This window comes from Arachis hypogaea, chromosome 16 (assembly GCF_003086295.3).
Source record: "Arachis hypogaea cultivar Tifrunner chromosome 16, arahy.Tifrunner.gnm2.J5K5, whole genome shotgun sequence".
NCBI lineage: Eukaryota > Viridiplantae > Streptophyta > Magnoliopsida > Fabales > Fabaceae > Arachis > Arachis hypogaea.
The window spans coordinates 30759760-30765295 of NC_092051.1; the positions used below are offsets into that span (position 1 = coordinate 30759760).

The window sequence follows — 5536 nt, forward strand, 5'->3', positions numbered from 1 at the left end:
ACGCTCATCACCATTCTTACCTATGAACGCATGCCTGACAACCACTTCCGTTCTACATGAAGATGAGATAGAATGCATATCTCTTAGATATCTAATACATGGGACCGAGTTTGAGATATTAGAGTCTTCGTGGTATAAGTTAGAACCCATGGATGGCCATTCCCGAGATCCGGAAAGTCTAAACCTTGTTTGTGGTATTCCGAGTAGGATCTGGGAAGGGATGGCTGTGACGAGCTTCAAACTCGCGAGTGCTGGGCGTAGTGACAAACGCAAAAGGATAGTAAATCCTATTCCAGTATGATCGAGAACCGACAGATGATTAGCCATGTAGTGACAGCGCATTGGACCATTTTCACAGAGAGGACGGGATGTAGCCATTGACAACGGTGATGCCCAACATACAGCTTGCCATGGAATGGAGTAGGAATGATTGGATGAAGACAGTAGGAAAGCAGAGGTTCAGGAGGAACGAAAGCATCTCTATACGCTTATCTAAAATTCTCACCAATGAATTACATAAGTATCTCTATCCTAGTTTATATTTTAATTATGTTTTAATTATCAATTCTCTATAACCATTTGAATCTGCCTGACTGAGATTTACAAGGTGACCATAGCTTGTTTCAAGCCGACAATCTCCGTGGGATCGACCCTTACTCACGTAAGGTTTATTACTTGGACGACCCAGTGCACTTGCTGGTTAGTTGTGCGAAGTTGTGACAAAGTGTTATTCACGTTTGAGAGCACCAAGTCTTTGGCGCCATTGTTGATGATCGCAATTTTGTGCACCAAGTTTTTGGCGCCGTTGCCAGGGATTGTTCAAGTTTGGACAACTGACGGTTCATCTTGTTGCTCAGATTAAGTAATTTTATTTTAATTTTAAGCTTTTTATTTCTTATTTTCGAAAATATTACAAAAAAAATTAATTTATGTTCTTCAAAATTTTTAAGAAAGAATTCTAGAGTTTCATGAAGCATATTGAAGCCTGGCTGGCTGTAAAGCCATGTCTAATTCATTTGGACTGGGGCTTCCACCTATCAACATAGAATGAAGTTGGATGAAATATCAGCTGTTGTATGCCTGATTGGTATGCTGAAGTTTGGCTGGCCATTGGCCATGTCTAGTGTTTTGGATCGGAGCTTTCACTGAAAGCTTGGCTGGCTAGTAAGCCATGTCTAATTCCTGGACCGGAGCTTTAGACTAACATTGCAAGATTCCTGGAATTCTTATTAAAAATTTTGAAATCCTTATTTTTCTTTTTCCAAATTAATTTTCAAAAAAAATTACAAAAAAATTTATAAAATCATAAAATCAAAAATAATTTGATGTTTCTTGTTTGAGTCTAGTGTCAAATTGTAAGTTTGGTGTCAGTTGCATCTTGTTAATTTCTTTAAAATTTTCGAAAAACTTTCATGCATTGAGTCTCTTTCTTGTTCTTCACGATCTTCAAGTTGTTCTTGGTAAGTCTTCTTGTTTGATCTTTAGAATTTCTTGTTTTGTGTCCTTTCTTGTTTTCCTTATGCATTCTTGAATTATTAGTGTCTAAAGTTTGAAAATTTCTAAGTTTGGTGTCTTGCATGTTTTTCTTTTCTTAAAAATTTTCAAAAATAAGTTCTTGGTGTTCATCTTGACATTCATAGTGTTCTTGCTTGCATCAATTGTTTTGATCCAAAACTTTCATGCATTGAGTCTTTTTATTATTTTTCTCTTTCATCATTAAAAATTCAAAAATAAAAAAAAATATCTTTCCCTTTTTCATCTCATAAAATTCGAAAATTTGAGTTGACTTTTTCAAAAAATTTTAAAATCTAGTTGTTTCTAATGAGTCAAATCAAATTTTCAATTTAAAAATTCTATCTTTTTCAAATATTTTTCAAAAATCAAATCTTTTTCATTTTTCTTTTATGATTTTTGAAAATTTCAAATTGATTTTCAAAAATCTTTTTCTTACTTTATTTCATAATTTCAAAACCTTTACTAACAATTAATGTGATTGATTCAAAAATTTCAAGTTCTTACTTGCCTATTAAGAAAGATTCAATCTTTAAATTTTAAAATCATATCTTTTTTGTTTCTTGTTAGTCAAGTAATCAACTTTAATTTTCAAAATCAAATCTTTCTAAATTTCCTTTTCAAATTTTTTTCAAATTAAATGTCAATCACATCTTTTTCAAAATCAATTTCAAAATCTTTTCTAACTTCTTATCTTTTTAATAACTAATTTTCAAATCTTTTTCAATTAACCACTTAACTTTTTGTTTGATTCTTATCTTTTTCAAAACTACCTAACTAACTCTCTCTCTCTCTCTCTCTCTCTCTCTCTAATTTTTGAAAATCCCTTCCCTCTTTTTCAAAATTTCTTTTTAATTAACTATTTGTTTTAAATTTTAATTTGATTTAATTTTATTTTTCTTTTTAAATTTTAAAATTTTTATTTTAAATTCAATTTAAAAACAAAAATACTTTTATTTTATTTTATTTAATTTTCGAATTCTCTCATCTCTCATCTCCTTTTATTTAATTATTCATCTACTAACACTTCTCTTCCACCCAAAATTCGAACACCATCTTCCTCTCTGTGTTCGAGTTTTTCTCTTCCCCTTCTTTTATTCTTCTCTTCTACTCACATAAAGGAACCTCTCTACTGTGGCAAAGAGGATCCCTATTATTTTCTGTTCTCTTCTTTTTAATATGAGCAGGAACAAGGATAAGAACATTCTTGTTGAAGCTGATCCTGAACCTGAAAGGACTCTGAAGAGGAAGCTAAGGGAAGCTAAAGCACAACTCTCTGGAGAAAATCTGACAGAAATTTTCAAAAAAGAAGGAGACATGGCCGAAAATAATAACAATGCAAGGAAGATGCTTGGTGACTTTACTGCACCAAATTCCAATTTACATGGAAGAAGCATCTCAATCCCTGCCATTGGAGCAAACAATTTTGAGCTGAAACCACAATTAGTTTCTCTGATGCAACAGAACTACAAGTTTCATGGACTTCCATCAGAAGATCCTTTTCAGTTCTTAACTGAATTCTTGGAAATCTGTGATACTGTTAAGACCAATAGGGTTGATCTCAAGGTCTATAGGCTTATGCTTTTCCTGTTTGCTGTAAGAGACAGAGCTAGAATATGGTTGGACTCTCAACCTAAGGATAGCCTGAACTCTTGGGATAAGCTGGTCACGGCTTTCTTAGCCAAGTTCTTTCCTCTTCAAAAGCTTAGTAAGCTTAGAGTGGATGTTCAAACCTTCAGACAGAAAGAAGGTGAGTCCCTCTATGAAGCTTGGGAGAGATACAAGGAACTGACCAAAAAGTGTCCTTTTGACATGCTTTCAGAATGGACCATCCTGGATATATTCTATGATGGTCTGTCTGAATTATCTAAAATGTCATTGGACCATTCTGCAGGTGGATCCATTCACCTAAAGAAAACGCTTGTAGAAGCTCAAGAACTCATTGACATGGTTGCAAATAACCAGTTCATGTACACTTCTGAAAGGAATCCTGTGAGTAATGAGATGCCTATGAGGAAGGGAGTTCTTGAAATTGATACTCTGAATGCCATATTGGCTCAGAATAAAATATTGACTCAGCAAGTCAATATGATCTCTCAGAGTCTGAATGGATTGAAGGAATCATCCAACAGTACTAAAGAGGCATCTTCTGAAGAAGAAGCTTATGATCCTGAAAACCCTGCAATAGCAGAGGTGAATTACATGGGTGAACCCTATGGAAACACCTATAATCCCTCATGGAGAAATCATCCAAATTTCTCATGGAAGGATCAACAAAAGCCTCAACAAGGCTTTAATAATGGTGGAAGAAACAGGTTTAGCAATAGCAAACCTTTTCCATCATCCATTCAGCAACAGACAGAGAATTCTGAGCAGAACCCATCTAGCTTAGCAAATATAGTCTCTGATCTATCTAAGGCCACTGTGAGTTTCATGAATGAAACAAGGTCCTCCATTAGAAATTTGGAGGCACAAGTGGGCCAGCTGAGTAAAAGAGTCACTGAAACTCCTCCTAGTACTCTCCCAAGCAATACAGAAGAAAATCCAAAGAGAGAGTGCAAGGCCATTGATTTGACCATCATGGCTGAACCTACAAGGGAGGAGGAGGACGTGAATCCTAGTGAGGAGGACCTCCTGGGACGTTCAGTGACCAATAAGGAGTTTCCCTTTGAGGAACCAAAGGAATCTGAGGCTCATTTAGAGACCATAGAGATTCCATTGAACCTCTTTCTGCCCTTCATGAGCTCTGATGAGTATTCTTCTTCTGAAGAAAATGAAGATGTTACTGAAGAGCAAGTTGTTAAGTACCTTGGTGCAATCATGAAGCTGAATGCCAAATTATTTGGCAATGAGACTTGGGAAGATGAACCTTTCTTACTCACCAATGAACTAAATGCATTGGATAGGCAGAAATTACCTCAAAAGAAACAGGATCCTGGCAAATTCTTAATGCCCTGTACCATAGGCACCATGACCTTTGAGAAGGCTCTGTGTGACCTGGGGTCAGGAATAAACTTAATGCCACTCTCTGTAATGGAGAAACTTGGGATCTTTGAGGTGTAAGCTGCCAGAATCTCATTAGAGATGGCAGACAACTCAAAAAAATAGGCTTATGGACTAGTAGAGGACGTGTTAGTGAAGTTTGAAGGCCTTTACATCCCTGCTGATTTCATAATCCTAGACACTGGGAAGGACGAGGATGAATCCATCATCCTTGGTATACCCTTCCTAGCCACAGCAAGAGCTGTGATTGATGTGGACAGAGGAGAGTTAGTCCTTCAACTGAATGAAGACAACCTTGTGTTTAAGACTCAAGGATCTCCTTCTGTAACCATGGAGAGTAAGCATGAAAAGCTTCTCTCACTGCAGAGTCAACCAAAGCCCCCATAGTCAAACTCTAAGTTTGGTGTTGGGAGGCCACAACCAAACTCTAAGTTTGGTGTTGAACCCCCACATTCAAACTCTAAGTTTGGTGTTGGGAGGTTCCAACAATGCTCTAAACATCTGTGAGGCTCCATGAGAGCTCACTGTCAAGCTATTGACATTAAAGAAGCGCTTGTTGGGAGGCAACCCAATGTTATTTAATTATGTATATTTTATTTTTATTGTTATTTTCGTGTTTTATTAGGTTGCTGATCATGTGGAGTCACAAAAACTACTGAAAAATCAAAAACAAAATGAAAAACATCATTAAAAATAGCACACCCTGGAGGAGGAGCATTCTGGTGTTTAAACGCCAGAAACAAGCATCTGTCTGGCGTTTAACGCCAGAAACAAGCATCTACCTGGCGTTAAACGCCAGAAACAGGCAGTAGTCTGGCGTTAAACGCCAGGATTGCACAGCAAGGGTGTTTTACACGCCTAATTGGAGCAGGGATGTTAAGTCCTTGGCCCCACTGGATTTGTGGACCCCACAGGATCCCCACCACATTCTTCTCTCCTTTTCACACCTTCTTTATATCTCTCTTCTCCAAAAACCCCACCTACCTACAAAATTCAAAATCTTTTTCCTCCCAAACCCAAC

The 5536-nt window shown here is 36.7% G+C and overlaps 1 non-coding gene across 1 annotated transcript; it reads right to left on the minus strand.

Moving 5' to 3' along the window:
• Positions 1-3222: 3222 nt before the first annotated feature.
• On the minus strand, positions 3223-3330 carry LOC112760192 (small nucleolar RNA R71). The gene has a single exon (XR_003180644.1). It is a non-coding gene; the product is annotated as a small nucleolar RNA R71 (small nucleolar RNA).
• Positions 3331-5536: the final 2206 nt, after the last annotated feature.